The 18,588-nt window shown below is 37.3% G+C and overlaps 1 protein-coding gene across 2 annotated transcripts in view; it reads left to right on the top strand.

Moving 5' to 3' along the window:
- Positions 1-18,588, top strand: part of LOC148953625 (integrin alpha-PS1-like) — an 86,236-nt gene that overhangs the window by 28,433 nt on the left and 39,215 nt on the right. The window contains exons 1-2 of one of the 2 annotated variants that reach the window (XM_089087282.1): positions 2,877-3,022; positions 11,597-11,826. The gene's annotated coding sequence lies outside the window, so the exon portion shown is untranslated. Of the gene's footprint in view, positions 1-2,876; positions 3,023-11,596; positions 11,827-18,588 lie in introns of those variants that run through there. The other variant, XM_089087283.1, reaches the window with a different exon arrangement.

Below are 18,588 nucleotides of genomic sequence, written 5' to 3'. Positions count from 1 at the left end.
GTGTCGAAGCCAATTGGTTAATTTTTGATTTAGCTGACTAAGGCTAAAATTACTATTAGGCTAAACCCTGCTTGTTTGTTTGATCACCCTTGACAAAGATGTTTTTGGCTCAGAGCAGGCATGTGAATCTAGAGGTAGGAAATTTTTTTAGACAACACTGTATTTCCACCTACAATAAAAACCAAATCGGAATATAGAAAAACGGGTAAAAATGTTTCAATATTCTAAAGTAGGTTACCACCGACTGTTTGAATAGTATAGGCGGCGAGATCTTAACTTTTTCGTTAAAAATATGGTGCTTGATATTTCTTGGTGTACCCAATCCTTGAATCACCGCTAGATTACAGTTAAAACAAAATGAATATATAAAAAGTGGGTATTTAACGAGACAGTGAAAAAACACTCTTAATAATCAATATTGACTATAATAATAAGATGATAAAAATCTAATGGAAATAAAAATTTTGTAATAATAATAATAACAGTCCGAGTATTTTGACTTCACATCAAGATAAGATTGATTTATCATTTAATACACATGCATATTACATTTTTCTTTTCCTCAAAGTATTGGCCTGTAAATAAAGGAGAAGACAAGCACGTCCCTTACTCAGAGAAGAAAAAAAAAGTAATCACTTACTCACAGAGAGAAGAGCAGAAAAGAGATGAAAATAAAATAGGAATAAAAATAAAAACTATAGAAAACAAAATTAAATAGACTGAATAGACTAAATTATTTAGTAGATTAAATAGGCTCCCGTAAAATAATAATGAATATGTAAGACAAATAAATAAATAGATAAAAATAACTTCTAAGAAGCCAAAGAATTTTTATATTTTTGAACAAATCGAATGAGTGGTACCTTTGAGCTGATTCAGGCAACTTATAGCATACAATATGAATCGCCGTTAAAGGATTAAAATCTGACCTAATACAAGGAGTAAAAGGAACTAGAAGATGATTTTTTGTATTGTGAAGATTATAATTATTCTGATCAGAGGTAAAAAATGGCGGGACACTTAGGGGCCGGGGGATGTCACCGTGAAGCTAAGAAAAAGTAAAACATGCACACGAAAAAATATACAGTGACTCTAGATCAAGTAATCGGATAACTCCTGAACGATCGGTTTCCTGAATGAGGTTTCTATCAAAGGCATCCGTTGATAAAGGCCTCCGGATGTAACACCAAATTGTTTGTCCAAAACAGGTTTTTTTCTTCGTTTTTTTCACGGTCTTGTTGTAAAATCTTACCTTTTTCTAAATATTAATTTTTTTTTAATTGTAATCTAGATGTGAGTCCAAGGATTGGGTACACCAAAAATATTAAGCACAGTAGTTTTTCGAAAAATTTAAAGACTTGCCACCTGTGTTATTCATTCATTAATGGTCCAAATAATAAAAGGGTGCATCGAATGGTAGCGAAAAATTAAAGGAAATAAAAAAAAAAACTTTGAAAATAGAGCTTGGAAAAAAGTTGAATATAAAAGAAAAAAAAAACTAACAAAAACTTAAAATTTGACATAAGCCATCATATCTCGCTATTTTTCTTCTTTTCTCGGAGACAGTTTTTTACTTTCCCCGAAGGCTTTGTAATCGTTTTTCCTTGCCTCCAGGGTACCCAAAGTGATTCCTAGCAAAGAATCCCTAGCAAAGAAAACCACAGTCGTAGGTTGAGAGTGAAATCTCTTTTTCTTCCTTGAAAGAAATTTTGAAATTGCCATCATTGGTAGAAATATAGGTTAAATCTCGGATACTGCCAAAATGTTTTGGTTTATTTACAAATATGAAGGAAAAGCTAAAGGAGAAATGTATTCATTGATCGGAACAGCCCTCGAGAATTTCGGAAATTAAATAGGTATTAGAAAACAAATTGAAGGAATTTCAGTGGTTCTGTAGATTTATGGAGGGAGGAGGTGGGGGTTTTGGGCTACCCCGAAATTTAAAATTAATTAAAAATTCTGGGCCCTTTTTCAAATTGTAATTATGTTGTTATTGCCACGAAAAAAATTCCGCATACGTTCCTGAGAGTTTATCTAAACTTTACGAAGTTTCCTGTAATCTCCTTCCGAGTATATATCTTAAAAATGAGGAGTGTAACATTTTTTCAACTTGACAAATATTTTACACAACCCCGCAGAATTTTAAAAAAAAAAAAAAAAAAAAAAAAAAAAATCTGGCCTACTAGATTTTTTTTGAATCGAAGATTCAACAGAGATCTTCCTGAACTTTATTTTTTTCGTTTTTTTTACCTTCCAGATTCCTGTAAATACTGGGATTCAAACTTGTGAAAGATGCCACAGGAAAGCGACAGGACCAGATCCAAAAAATTGAAGTATCACACTTTCCAAGGACCCTCTCCCATTCCAGATATTATTTGGAAAAAATACTCTCAACTACTACTACAATAAGCTCGTCAAATCGTTGTACAGCCTGTGGCCAACGCTCTGAAGGGCGCTCCTCCTTATATCCTGCTCTCTTTAAATTTTTCACTTTTGCTATCCCCCAAGAAATTTTCAGAAATATATAGGACCTTTCACATACCCCTTTGGTCTATTTAATAAATTTATTGTAATACCACTTTCTTTGTGTAATCTGAGGACATGTCCAAGGATGGTTACTAACCCCCTGAAATATTTGCTTTTGCGTCTTATTTTGAATAATGTCAAACAACCCGCCTTAGACTTTAAGCGAAGAAACTCAAAAATGGGTTGAAATCAGTATAAAAATATGGAGGATAAACTTCCAAAGTGCATAAGAAGCCATATATTTTAGCCTCAAAATATTTTTATACGACTCTCCTCCCGTTACGAATATTCCTAGACTGTTTTTAAAGCCAGTTTTCTCTTAGAACCTATTAATGGTTTTCATTTTAGGAAATGACGGGATACCTCTGTTGGAGCTGGGTGACCAGCCTGAATTGCTTTTGGAAATTTCAGTTGCAAACTTAGGGAACCAGCTTACGAAGCAGGGCTGTTTGTCGAGCATTCTCGTGGACTATCTTTCGTCGGCAGAATTACTGAGGTAAACCCATAGACGTACTAGTTTATAATACACTTGAGACAGCATGTATTTTGGTGACTTACTGGCGATTTCTCTTTCATGGCTCCTACAAAGATTTCCTGAGGTGTTCCTGAGGCAGGCAAAACTGGTTATTTAGTTCTGCTTCTTTATTGCCACCGTGCTTGCTATGAAATCAGGTCGGTTTTTATCTGCTCACTTGTAATACTTTACAAAATGATCCTTAGCCTGTGTTTGTATTACAAAATCCCTATTTTCATAACTGTTGCTAATTATTTACGTCAGATAATTATTACTACTAACTTAAAATATCCCTTTTAGTGAACTCACATACATGGGCATACGTAGCCTCTTCTCTAGGGGGGCGGGCAGTCGATTCTGTGATGAAGGGGGGGACTGAAGTTATTTTGACAGTTCATAAAACCTTACATTGCCAGTAAGTTCTATCATACCTATGAAATCTTTATTAACAAATAATCACCAAAAATAATAAATCATCAATAAGCTTCAGCATTTATCAATCTTCTTGGATTAGAGCTAAATCTTTCCAAGACATTATGGATAATTGCTTCTTGTTTAACTTTTATTCCGTCATTCCAGCTGTTTATTTCCAGCCTTTTCAACCATCTAGCTTTTATCAACTGCTTTTTTAGCCATCTACCTTTTTTCAACTGTTTTTTCAACTGTCTGTTTTTTCAACCATCTGCTTTTTTAGCCATATCTAGTGTAAATCTGAAGTTCTAGGGGAGGGGGGCAGCCCTACTCTGCCCCGCCTTCCTTACGCCCATGCCCACATAATTTGACTTAATTAGTTAGTTGTTTTAGTTTTGACTTAATTAATTAGTCATTTGACTTAATTAGTTGAGATTAAGCAATTTTCGTAGTAACGATTGTGATGGATGTGGTAAAAGACCAAATAGGTTCTTTTCCAACCATGTTAAAAATTGCCAATCATCGATATATTTTTTCTGTGAGTGATGTTTTATTCTGTTTACTCTTTGCTGTCTTTTGATTTATTGCTTAATTGAATTGTATGTGTTCCCCCTCCTTTTTAAACCTAGGAGCCTTTGGGGGATTAATATCAGGCATTCATTGTATGCTTAGTCTCATCTTATTATCTAGTATCTATTCCAGTAACAAATCAATGAGTAAATCTTATAATTTCCATACTAACTCTCATAAAGTTAGTAAATATCTTGACCACAGATGAATTATTTGATCAGCGTCTAGCTCTCGTGCAGTGGTGCCATTTGGGCAACATCTGGGATAAGGGGGTATCCGGTCTAGGGTCTTGGAGTGTCGTTTTTTCATTTTGTATTTAGTGCACTGTATACTGTAGCGTCTTATTTTTGAGAGATATAGGGGAGACATATATGTGCCAGCCACAAACGAAGGGAACGGCTTTCAGCATAAACAGTACATATCTATCCATGAACCCATATGAATAACCCTGTCAACCAGTTCTGACTGACTATCCTGTCACTACAATCGGGAATCGCGCAAGAAAATTTAACAGCTCCTATGTCTTGATATATCCATGGTTCGAATACTCAAAAGAACAGGACTCGATATTCTGCTTCTGTTGCCGACACTTCAGTGGATCATCGTTAAGGTCAGGCGAACGATATGGCGCAAGAGCATTAATCGACATAGGTTTGAGAAAGTGGAAAAACATTTCAGAGCTGGTAAGGCAGCACGAAAGCAGTGACCGGCACAAAGCATGTACCATTTCCTGGACCAAATTTAAAGCTATTCAGATGGAGACGACCGAATCTGTTGCCTCATGCCTCTCCAAAGGACGGGAAAAAGAAATATTAGAGAACAGACGGTATGTAAAGGCTCTGCTAAAGACTCCAGCCTTACTTGGACGGCAAGGTCTTGCGAAAAGACCTCTCAAAAAGGAACAACTTGCAATCTTAGCGCGCTATTTTAATGATATGAAAATCAAAGAAAGAGCCATAGGTTGCAAACCACATACGCAAGGTTGACGATGAGAGTTTGGCCGACTTTATTTACAAAAAAATAAAGGGTATCGGCCTTGACTGGTCAAAATGTGTTGGACAGTGATATAATGGGGTGAGTGTAATGAGCGGACGTTCTTCAGGAGTACAGGTTCGTCTCCAGGAAACAGCACTGCAAGTGGTGTACACTCACTGTCATTCCCATAGACTTAACCTTGTTATTGGCGATTGTATGCGGGAAATACAAAGAATTTCGTCAGTATTTTCAGTTTTGCATACGGTGTGTGGTTTTGTCTCCAACAGCAACACTCAATACTAGTTGTTTGTCAAGGCCCAGAAAACTGCCAACGTGTCCGTGCTAACGCTTGAAAGGATAGTTGTGACACATTGGTCTTACTGGTATAAATCGCTGTCTAAAATTCTGGTAAGATATGACTGTATACTCGCAGTTCTGTCAGTTGTTCAAGAATCTTGACAGGGAATCTGACAAGAATCTGACAGGGAGGAAGCAGCAGAAGCTACATGTCTTAAGAATCAACTAGATTCGTTTCCCTTCATATTCAGTTTGCATGTCATTCACGAAGTTCTTGCAGTGAGAGGGAGTTGAGTATTATGAGTGACGGAGATTGGATTTGTTATTATGATTTTTCTTTTATATTTTATTTATCTATTATTATTTTTGATTCAGTTATTTATTTGTTTATCTATATTTTTTTTTCATATATATATAGGTTATAGTCTATCTATTTTTGATTTATTTATAATTGTTTTAAATAGTTGAGTTAATAGGTAAGTAGTTACGTGGACTTTCGCGCGATCGCAAACCTACATAGGTTTTCTCCAGCGCGAAAGTGTTGTTTAATTTATATATTTGTTTGTGAATGTGGATTAATAAAACTTATGAACTAAGCTTATGAACTAGATCAACCCTCTTTCTGAACAACTGCAGGCCCCAAAGTCTGATCATTTCAGACTCCAGCAATTTAACCACCACAACAAAAAACCAACTGAAGACAATGCATGATGTCGAGTATTTCCGAGTCTTATACGGCAAGTCTAAGGAGATGGCTGGAGCTGATCTGTCAGAAACAAGCGGTCTTGCCTCAACCATACCAGCAAAATCAAAACGAGTTCAGAAGATATCCGGAAGGGTCAGGGACTATTTGACGACATCAACACTTGGAAAGCACAGCACTGAATCTGAGGACACAAAAACAGAAGAGAAAGTGCGAAGAGTTCTACGAGGTTTTGGACAGAGTGGTAAATAAGTTTAAAGAGCGTTTGACTGTCCAGGTGCCAGTACTAGAAGCCACACGGTGTTTTAACCTAAAATCCGAAGACTTCATGAACACAAATTTACTTCTTGAGATCGCAACATACTTTGATAAGGCTGGCATCGATGTTATACAGCTGAAGAGTCAAGCTTTGATAGCTCGTGCATATGTGTTGCAGCTTCCACAGAAACTGGCAAACGCTTTAAACGTTTTCGAAAGCCTAGGAGGATTGAAAGAAGCTTATTCTGAAGTTCTGGAGGTCGCAAGGGTAGTCCTCACACTCCCGCTCACAACATGCTCAAATGAACGATTTTTTTCTCTGTTGACATTTGTGAAGGATTACCTTCAGACAACAATGGACAACGAGCGACTTTCGCGTTTGCTCCTTGTGCTCCCTTAAAAGACTGCAGTGAAGGAGCCCGCTTTTGAAAAGCTTGCGGACGACTTTGCAAGAATGAAGCCAAAGAGATACCTATTGCCAAAATAAGTGCACGTAATTGTAGGTTTTCAATATGTGTAATAGATACTCCATTTCGTAACGGATTTCTTGTCCCTAACTAGATTGCAGAGGACAAACTCTAAATAAATTACTTTGCTTTAATGTGTATTTAAAGACTAATTTGAAGAGTAGTCTACCAAACAGAGTAATTACATTTTGAGTCTGAACAGGGACCCAAAATTGATCTTTGGTCCCTCCCTGAGGTTTTCTGAAATGGCGCCACTGCTCTCGTGCCAAGTATTTTGTCGCTGATAAAGGTAAGTGGCCTTATATTTGGACCATATCTAGATTCTTGTGGTTAGAGAGCTTGTTTGCCCAGTGGGTTTTACTTAATACCTCTGCACCTATTGTGGCTTCACTCCACCCAATCCCTGTAGTCTGAAGTATCGTTTAGAGGGTGAACCATCCTATATCAGCTGAGCCATCCTGAACCATCTCTTGGAAGCGAAAAACTAATATCCAAGTGCCTCTTTTGTATTCAAATGCATCCATGTGTCGTATATTACATCAACTATACATATTATATTATATGTTATATTATATGTATAATATAATATATAACAATACCATAATCCATGTAAAAAACGAGGAGGGAGAGCTATAAATATGTTTGGTAAAATAATGGACAATTAAGAGTAAAGTGTCCCAACTGACTTTGATACATAATTAGAATTCTGTTTTTGAGGGACTATCTGCTGGAGGATGGGGGTTACAATTTTATAAATGTGTAAAATGGGCTATTTGTGTGAAAAGGGTTGATTTCAGGGTAAATTCGTTAAGATTTCGAAATATTATTAGGACTTCAATCCCCAATTCAAGTTATGCCTCTTCTTCCCCCACTTCATCTTCTGCTCACTACGATCGGCAATTCTGGCCTTCATCTGTATGGGTTTTACCCTCGCTTCACTCCGGTAGTATTTGGATATTTGGACCTTCGACCGCCACGAATACGCTTGCTTCATTCGGGTAGTATTAGACCTTCGCATAATGACATATTAAGTCGAGTTTTCTAAGTTTCTCACTTGGTCAATATTTTCTATGTAGGCTACTGTAGTGTACAACCATTCTCATGATTCTAAGATTATTCTGCAAAATTCACTATTTTTTTAATTTGAATAGTTTATCTTTTAGTCGCTACAGTTACAGAAACATGCATTCAATGGCTAAATATATTTAAATTATAGGTTATGCTAGATTGGCTCAGACAATTCAGAAGATGTAGGTGATATTTTTTTTTTTTGTTTTTAAACTTAAGTTTACAGCTAGTCCAGGTCCAATTTTATAGCTCACCCACCCAAGCCAAACAAGACCTAACGATTGGTTCACTCTCTTTTTCCCCATCTTATTTGAATCTCAAAATTTAAATAACATTCTTTTTCTTCATGAACAAGCTGTTTTCCCTTTTCTCACTCACAGAAATAGCTGAAAATGGGGCCTTCAACTTCAATTTATTCCCGTTGTAAGTTGGAAACCACCAAAAAAGAAATTATTTGCAATCATCTACTACTACTACTCTTGCTGACAACCCACTGAGGCGACCATAGCTGCGCACATTCCTCCTTCATCCCACTCTACTCGTAGTTTCGCTATTTACATCCTCTCGTGAAGTTTCAATTTGCTTTACATTTTCTTATAACCTATTCACGTATAAATTGGAGACGACCTGGTTCTCGGTTTGCCGAAGATATATGGTCAAGCAGCATGATGTTTGACAATTTATCATCCTTCATCCGTAATCATCTTAGCCTTTCTTTCATTATAGCCCGAGAAAATAGGACCGAACCGTATATCTCGTACAGCTTACTGTTTGGTATATGGTCGGTCAAATATGTACCTAAAATGAATAATTTAGTTGGTAATGTGGAAAAGTCAGCCTTTATTTTCCCTCGCAAGGTTCTATGGCTGGGAATGCAGGGATAAGACCAGGAATGATATCAGGGTCTGTCTATTCATTTTTTTAAAGTTTCAAGGACATCAACTAAAAACAACCTCCCTCCCCCCGCCTTGACCCATCAGAGGTCTTTTCATACCTGAAAACCCTGATTCTCTAAGATCTTTTTTTTGGTTGTTCCAAACTTATGAAATTTTTGGGGAGGTGGGCTACCTCATTTCCCTCAGTTTTGCCTGTTAAACCAAGAAAATGAATAAGCAAAACTAATTAATTAGATTTGGCAGTGCTCTTCGTCCGTAGAAATTCAAACATTAATAACCTGTTGGTTCCCAGAGGCAACTACTCTTTCATAGGAAAATTACATTTTCTTAAGCCGTCTGGTCTCATGTGTTTTCAGATGTGGCACCCGCTACTACCATAAATCGCACAAATGCTCATTGATGTGTTTTCCATTAAAAATTAAAACTCCAATTCATAAAAATGTAAGGAAGGAGGGGGTGGAGATTTTTTTATGAAGGTAAAAAAAGTATTCCAAAAATCTGGTGTGAGAGCATTTTTCTTTTTTAATTTTTCCTACACTTTGCAAAGTGTGACACTTATCGTCAAAAAAGGCTTATTTTGAGCTTTTAAAAAGACTATAGATTTCCCCCTCCCCCCAGAGGCTGATTTGGGCATGCATAAACTTAAGCCATATTTTTGTTAATCACCAAAAAATTCTATGGACTATACAATTGGCCATCGGGTCCTGAGTTGGCTCATCCAATATTTGAAATCCAATTTCTTACTCTTACATTGTACTTGGCTTCTTTCCATGGTTATTTTTCTTCTTTTCTTTGTTATTAACCATGTCAAGCTTGGATTGTCATAGTAGATCCGATATCCGAAAAAGAAGCACAGTCGAAAAAAAAAATGAGTAGATAGTTTTTTTTTTTTTTTTTTATGAGATATACATTTATTAAAAAAGAAAACAAACACTATTCGCCTTTCGCCTGCCAAGAAAGACAATAAGCTTGAAAGGGCAAGGGCATTTCGTGTCGAAATAATAGGAAATCCAAATTTAATTGGCCTGCGAAGAAGAAGGTATCCCTTATTTGGTCGGATCAAGTACACCAAAAGGCATTACGTTACGCAAAATAAATTTTATAAAAGTGAAGAAAAAGAAAAAAAAGTCGTTTTTTTACTGTTATTTAGGACCTGTTTTTTGCACATTCTAGATCTTCCTTTGCTATTCAATATGTCTGTTTTTTTAAAAAAGTGTTTTTTTATGTTAAAAAACTCTTTTATTCTAGTGGCTTCGGAGAGCCTCAATATCATGAGGTGCTGCACTGGAAAAGCTACTGCTTAGAATTTTGCTTCAATTTGCTTACTTTTCGATCAATACTTCGTATTTCATTTCCAGTTTACTTGGCACTAATGGTTATGCAACCTGTGCTAGTTTTTGTATGCTATTTTCCTGACTACGGTTAAAAATTTTCAGCGTTAGAATTTTGCTCTCATTCGGTATCTGATATTCAGCTTTACCCATTTATTAAATTCTATTTGCTTTGTGTTTCTTATAGATGGGGAAATACGTTATAAATTAGCTGAAAATTGTTGGCCATTTTTTTTCCCATTTCTTGTGGTACTTTATATCTTTCTCTAATAAACGCCTAAATAATATTATTAGTTCTGGCTCGATGAATGCACAGCCCTGAAATTAATAAATCCAAGGATATACGTATTGTCTCCTTTAGGTTTAATCGATAGCTGTAGTTTTGTCGCTAAGTCGTGTGTGACAAGTAGCAAAAAGAAAAATAAATAAAATTAGAGTATTATAAAAAATTGAAAGATTCTGGCAGACCTGGATTAACCACTCCTCTTCTTAGTTGGGGGTAATGGGTGACAAATTGCTCGTGATGTCCCTGAGAGTGTTAGGTACAAATAAGAGCCTACCATAGCTAATTTCCGTAACTGTCCAACCACTAGCCCCACTGCCCAATGTCTGACGGTGAGGGGGGTATTTTGATTGGGTATTTTGGGGAATAAGCTGCCGAGATGGGACGGACTGAAGACACTAATTGCTACTTAAATTATGTCCAGGGGGTCAATTGCCTTGGAAATATGAAGTGCTGACCAGGGTCCCTAGAAACGATCTTTGGAGAAGCTATCCGAGGTGGGAGAAAGAAGTTTTCTTGCTAGTACCAGTTCTGAGGATCAAGCACCAAATGCTGCTACTGGCAGGCTGGTTAGTTGCCGTTTACTTTTTCTCCTCTTCTTAAAGATGATTGCTGTCGCCCCAGCCGGCCTGAATCAAGCGATGGACACTTTGACACTACCAAAGAAGGCTTTTCTATAAATGGAAAAAAAAATATCAGCAAGCCTATCTCAAAATACCACGCCCATAAGGGCACTAATAGCTCTGGGAATGTTCTTACTGTATTATTTGCTTTTTATTATTTGCTTATCTTTTTATTTAGGGGGAGGGGAAGGGTGGACACCCCCTTTTTATTTTATCTTTTTATTTAGAGCGAGCTTCACTTGCCTGCGCCTCGAATCTGTTTCTGAAGTCCCCCCATTATTGCAGACTGACGTTGTGGTTTTGTAGAACTTGCCAAATGGAGACATGTTTTTGTTTTGTGAACATGTCACTTATGTACAATCTATATTTTCAATAGAGACTTGTTTACTGGTACCCTGTTGGTAATTTACATTGGTAATTACAGACCACAATCTTTGCGGAATTGGCACACTTGCAGATTGGCAAAATCTGCCAAAGGGACACGCGCTTTGAGGAAAAACAATTGAGATAATCATAAAGAAGCTCGAATAACCCCCCCCCCCGCTTCTTGCTTTCCCAAATTACCGGATCGTCGGAATGTCCTTCTGTATCATTTTAAAGGTCATTTATTTTGTTCTGTTTATGACAATTGTATGTCTTCAAAGCCGAAAAAAATTAATCCACTTTTTTTGTAGGGCAATAAAATCAGCTGTAACCTTTACAATGTAACCCTGGTCACTTGTTCCCTTGGAAATCCTTTCAAAAAAGAGTCAAATTCACTGCGTCTAAGGTTTAGTCCAGGTGAACTTGGAGACAGAATTGAATTTAAAATATGGACAAACACTACTTCGGACGAGCAAAGTATTCAAGGAGATTTGGAGTTAGAAGCAAGGGTTGTCAAACGAGCTGAGGTGTCTGTCCGAGGGTGAGTTTTTTAATTCTCCTTTCTAGACTCGCTTTTCAAACTGGCGCCTTTTTCCAGTGAACAAAAAACATTGATGAACACGCACCCGATGGCAAAAGTCATAGACGAAAGGACAGTGAACTTGAATAAATTCTGCCGTAAGAAATTTCACCGGTAGGTAACTAAGATTAAAAATTGATAAGTAAAGTTGGCCAGATCAGAAGAAAGATTAACCCCTCCCATCAACGAGTTTTTGCCCATTTTTCTGCTTAACGGCTCATCAGATGCGTTTTCAGCTAATTATTACTCTGCGTTTCAGTTTTGATTCAGACGGTCATGCAGTAATATCTGTGTTTCCGGGGAAATTCATTTTAGCGATGAAAAAAGAATTTGAAGATATCGTCGCTGTCATGTGTGAAGATCGCGTCGTACTTTTTTGCACTCCTGAAGTAACCGTTTGCTAGGCTGTTCTTAAAAGCAGGCCAATGTGGGTCAGCAGGATCGACCTAACCTTGCCTTGAACATAACTTGCCCTACCGTTTCTCCCTTTCAGAGCAGCTTACAAAGGGTTTTTGCAATTATCGGAAGAGTTTGAAAATGCTTGATACAACCTTTAGACGCGATGCGGACAATATAGAAATAAGAGACTTTTTTTTTTTTTTTACTAATGTTAAATTGGTGTGGCTAAACGTGTAAAACTAAGCTGGCTCAATGCAACAAGTGTCTTAAATGAATAATAATTTCTATGATTTTGTAAAACGAAAATCAACCCCATTCATTGCAGTAAACGCTGTCCAGGTAGAAGCATTGATGGAATGGTTCCGTAGTTTGTGTGGCTTTAAGGGTTGTCTAAGGGTGCTACAGAAAAATAAGCTTGTACCCTTAAGTGGGGCAGGGTAAGGTTTCCATCCTTGGATTTTAGGCGGTTCCCCAAATCTCCTCTTAACAAAATTGGGCTGTCGGAAATCTCTCGGGAAGTTAACGGTAACTGAAATGAACGATTTGTTCTTTGTATTGGCGTTCGTGTACTTAAAATTGTAAATTTTAATTGTGAAATCTGGGAGAACCTCTCTAAGCGAAATTTGGGGAAGCACAATTTTCTTCTAGGAAAAATAGGAGAGACACCAAAAATTTGGGGTAAGTGGAATCACTGCCTAAGTATTTCAATGTATTTGCAATTGTTAATTTTTGCAGAAATTTGGGGGAACCCGATTTTCCCTTAGGAAAATTTGTGAGAAAGCTTTTTTTCGGGAAAATTCGGAGAAACACCGAAAAACCTGGGGATAGTGGAATCACTGCCTAATTAGTTCGATATGGTCTTGATTTGCCTATGCCAAAATTATCAATTCCTCTCTATTTTCGTAAAACATTCTTTTCATTTTTCTCCCTCTTCAGCATAGGATTAAAATTTAAGCTCTTTAATTACCTGTAACTACTACCCTATCGTTCGGATTTTCATTTTGAGTACTTTGTTATCAGCAAATGTAAAACTTACTTGACATTTTGAAGACAGATGGGATTAGCCTTATAACCTCAGAGCATTTCTATGATTAGATTGCAAATTGCGAACATTTAAATTGAACTCAACCAATTTGACCCCTCTGTCGGCTTACAAGAAAACCGACAAGGGGATTCATACTAGACATTTTCTAGAAATGTGAACGACAGGGCGTGCGCCAGAGGGAGAGAGAGAGGGGGAGGGATATTTTTCAGACCGCACTGCCTTTTCATTTACAAGTAAAACAAAAAGAAAACAGAGAAAAACGAATATAAGGACCACGTGTTTTTGCTGTTACATTATTGTGATACAGCCTACCAGAAAGACAGCATATTTATCATGATTTTGTGTTTTTTATTTTTATTGATATGTTCTATTTAATTTAGCCTAGTTTTTTTTATATATATAATCTTTTCCGATGATAAAGGCTCCCGGACGTGAAGCGAAATATTCGGACCTTTCTTTTTATTAAAAGTTCGTTTTTTCTCCACTGTCTTATTTAAGATATTATATCTGTTTTTCTATATTTTCATATTGTTTTATTTGAGAACGAGAAAGAGGGAAAGAGAGAGAGATGTAGAGAGAGAGAAGAGAAAAGGATGAAGAGAGAGTCTAAACGGACAAATTTTACGCAAATACTGTGTAAAAAGATCAATTACCTTGATATTTGAAAGAAGCTGGGCTCGACGTCTCCCACTGAGTTGTAATCCCTATAGAATTGAAGGAGTCAGGCAAGGATTAGTAAGCAAGGATCAGGGGGAAGGGAGGGCGAATCGAAACCATTAATGTAGAGTAGTGAAGAAGAGACTATAGGCTCTTGCAGGGCCGTATCCAGGATTTTTGTTCAAGGGGGGTTTTACTAATTTTTGACTTTTTTTTTGGGGGGGGGGGTTTACTAATTTTTTACTCAGTTTTCGACTAATTTAACTGATTTTTACCTAGGTTTTACTAATTTTCCACTTATTTTCGAGTCGGTCAAAAATTTCGGGGGGGGGGGTTCAAACCGGGTAAACCCCCCCCTGGATACGGCCTTGGGCTCTTGGGCTTAGAGTAGTGCCCAGAATATTTCAACTAGATATAGCTACCGAAAACATAAGAGAAACATATTTCAATACAGAAGGGCAAATCAGCTGCAGTAATTCAAAGGGAATTTATCAAATTCTTTGAAAAACTTGAATTACCAGTCCCGCCCCTCAAACTAAGCCGCTCCAGTTGTTTCAGTGTTCCCATTACAGCAACTCTATTTAGCTTCCGTGATGCTCTATCACAGTAGCAACAATTGTATATTTATATATTGTTTCTTTTATTTCTTGGTTTTAGATTTTATTTAATTTTAGGTTAGCTTAGATTTTATCTTTGTTTCTTAGCGTTGACTACACCTTGTTTTATACAAGCGAAATATCCGCATCGTTTTAGTCTGTCCTTTCCTTCTTCTGGCCGTAGTCCTGTTTGTTTTCTCCTTCTTGAGATTTCTCTTTATTTTTGTCATGACTGGCCAGTTCCACTTTAGATCTTTCATTCGTAAACCATAGGATGGCTGGCTCCCCGACCCCCCATTGCACTTCCTGGTTAAGGGCCATGAAACGGAGATCAGCATCACCGGAAGGGACTCTAAAGACCATTGCCGTGCTCTTTACACTTTACCTTTATTTTTTTGCGAGTTAGAAACCCCTAGTTTGCATTTAAATATAAAGGGGATTGCTAATACAAACCTTTTTGGTAAGAGACATTGAATGGCAGTTGAAAGGAGTAAATATTAAATTGTAATTGATCTTGTCGGCATCTTCACTCAACTATTGAATTACAGGTATTGAATTTGAATAAAAAAAGGGCGGGTGTTTGATTGTAGGTCATTGCTTTTAGGTAAGCCAGGTGGTAACTATTGATGGATGTGATGCCAGGGCTTCCAAATAACCTTTAGTGTTTTTTTTTTTTTAACTGGACAACAATTTAATCTCTTGCCATTATTAAACTCCTATTACCCTCTCCTTCAAAAATCCTGAACAAGTGGGAAAAGATTGACATAGTTTTTCTACACATGATCAGGGGTGCAAATTCACAAAAATTTAGGAGGGGAGCAAATATTTTTTTTAGATTACTTTATTGAAGATACTAAATACATGACATTTTTTTTAAATAAAGGGGGGGGGGGGGTTATTTTTTACATTTTTAAATGAAAATATTTAAAAAAGGATTTTCAAAATCCAGGAGGGGAGAAGTTACCTTCCTCACTGCGTCCCTCTTTTGTAGTTCCCCCGCTTACGATGTTGGATCAGTTTGTTTCTTGTTTTACTTAACCTTTTAAACTTAGCCATTGATGAATTGCTAGTAGCCCCCTTCTGCCCTCCCCTCCCCAATAAATAAATAGACATTGTTCAGTATGCTTGATGATTCCCAGAGGAATAATCAAACATATTTTTCTTTAATTATTCGCACTGTCTGCCACTCTGTGTGTATCTCAGAATGCCTCGTGTGACGCACAGTTCTACTACGCTTGGGACACTTCTCACACACTTGGCATGCACTAACTGGTGCATGGTTGCCACACTTAATAAAATTTTACTAAATTTAGTAAAAACGGACCTGAGTTAGTAAATTTAGTAAATCGAGGCCACGTTTAGTAAATTTTTGAGACATTTTTAAATTTAGTAAGTTTCTTAGTAAATTTACCAGAAATAAAAAAAAATGTTAAATTTTTTTTGTGTCAAGTTTCATTCTGTTGAACAAAATTTGAACATTTTTATGTGTCTGAATTGATATTTTTTATTCTATGGTTTCAGTTTCAGTCCTTCCCACCTTCATAGAATTTAAATACACCTTAAATAATTTTAATACACCTTAAATACAATAATAGGGGTGTTCGGTGCACAAGGGTGTATGGTCATTTTTTGCTCAAAAGTGGTGAAAAACAGAAAAAAGGATGTACAGCACCCACTGAGGTGGTAATTCCTCACAGGGGAGGAAAAACTGACTCATGAAGTGTTTTTTTTTCTAATGTGTGGACAGAAACCGCAAACTGTTGAGTCCTCCGAAATCTTTTGCTGGTTTGTCCTAATGGCTATTTCCTCCCAATGTAGTTAAAACACACACTAGGCCTGTTGCTGTGGTGTGCGTGGAAAAATGATTCAAACATAGCGAATCAAGCTGGCCTATAGTCCATGTGCCAATAGACAAGAGGATGCTTATTTTCAGGTTGTCTGTTGTCATGACACACGTGTCTTATGCAATCTGAAAAGCAGTTTTAGGTCATGTTGAACCTGTTGATTACACACCAAAAGACATTAAAAAACCTCCCTGCTATTTCACTGCTTTCTGATGATAGTTTCCAAAAAGAACCTGAAAATCAGTCAAAATTATATAAACTAATAGCTGAAGTCAAACTTCGCCTCTCTGCATGGATTGCTTCGGAAGAGGTCTCGGTTAGGAAGAGTGAAACTTTGATTCCGTTAACGAATGTGTACTTTCCTGACTCTTCAGTTGCTAAAAAATTGCAAATTTCTCGGACTAAAATGACGGGAGTCATAAAGAATGTTCTGGGAGACTATGAGCTGAAGGAGCTAACGAAGAGCTTAGGAAAACAAAACTCGCTCTGATAGTGGACGAATCGACCTACCACTCAAAACAAAAAGTTTAGTAGTGAATGTGAAGTACAACAAGAACAATATTGTCAGGGGAGAGTTCCTTCCTCTGTTAGAGGTTACAGATGCGACTGGCAGTGGGCTGAAAGAGTTGATAGTGTCCTTCCTCAATGGCCATGACATTCCTCTTGAGAATATTATCGGTATTGCCTATGAAAATTTTGTAGTCAATATTGGAGACAGAAGAGGTCTTGGTGAACTACTCAAAGAGCAGGTGCCTCAACTGTTTACCTTAGGCTGTTCTAGTCACTCCTTGGCACTTTGTTCTTCTCATGCTTCAAAACTCTTACCTGAAAGTGCAGAAGACTTTATTAGAAACCTAATCAACTATATTGGTCTTAGTCCAAAACGAATTAAGGAGTATAAACAGTTTCAAAAGTTGACAAATATTGCCAAACACAGGCTGCTATCCATCAGTGGAACACATTGCTTGTCTCTTGAAGCAGTGGTTAACATAATTTTTTAACAGTGGGGTGGCTTGATCCTGTTCCTGGGTGATCGGTCTAACAATCCTGACACTGATAGGGCTAGTCGGAAGAAGGCAAGGCCGATTTATCGTTTCATGAACGATCCCTTCTGCAAAGCATATCTTTGTTTTCTGTCTTTCACGCTGAAGAAGATCAACGTGCACAATCTGGAGTTTCAGAGCAGAGAAGTTTGCGTTTACAGTATTCTGACTAGCACCAGAGGTACATTTATCTCGGCATTGAAGTGCCTTGTGAAGCCCAGTGTGATAGAAAAGGCTAAACAGGAGGAAGTTTTGAAACTCTCCCTGGAGGATCAGACACCCCAGAGTGTAATTCTTCCTCTGAGCCAATTGAACCTCAGGACAAACACCGGTTGTAGTTTGTTATTGTCGGAAGTTGCCGCCAACAATTCTAGCAGGCATGCGAATTTTCTGCTGAAGCTTGCAGAATTCCGAAAAAACTGCAGGTTATATTTTGTAGAGCTCTGTAGGCAGGTCACCAAGAGGTTCGACAGCGAAGATGAAGCATTCAAGAACCTCCAGTGCATCGATTGTCATTGCTTTGAGCAGTTCAGTCAGAACCCTGGTACCACTCGTGATTTGATTTCCAATTTTGTTGGGGAATGCTGATAGGGAAATAGAGGGAAAAAATATATCTTTGATGTGCATTGGTCAGGATTAGAGTCTAGGAAAAACTTTGTGAAAAATAGAGTTAGTGACATAATTGAACCTAATATGTTCTGAAAAATTTGCGTTCGGGGAAAGATGGGGGGGGGGGAATCGATAGTTGATGATTTTTGCAAATTTATATTGCAGTTCTGCTGTCTCCCCATTCGTCTGCTGAATCAAAACCGTATTTCTCAGTTTTGTCAAACATGGCTAAAGATGGCTAAAGGCTTAAAGATGGAAACTGTTGCTGCGATGATGCACACAAAACAAGTGGTGCCCAGAGAAAATGAAAATGGGGGAGTAGTGACTTGGTCGATACTGCCACAGTTAGTATTAAGAATCTCAAGGTGGAGACCAAGAGTATCTTCTTTAACTGTTTAGGAGGAGGTTATAAATTTTGTGGATATTGAGGAATAGTTCATATTGTTTTTTCCTCTGATCGTTTCTTGGAGCACTTACAAAGTTAACAACCTTGTTGAAATACTGAATGTGGATGAAAGTTTGTCCAGGCA

Source organism: Artemia sp. Qi Xiang Cuo, chromosome 3 (assembly GCF_049724085.1).
Source record: "Artemia sp. Qi Xiang Cuo chromosome 3, ASM4972408v1, whole genome shotgun sequence".
NCBI lineage: Eukaryota > Metazoa > Arthropoda > Branchiopoda > Anostraca > Artemiidae > Artemia > Artemia sp. Qi Xiang Cuo.
The sequence above is the reverse complement of the archived record's forward strand: the minus strand, read 5'-3'. Positions and strand labels throughout refer to the sequence as shown.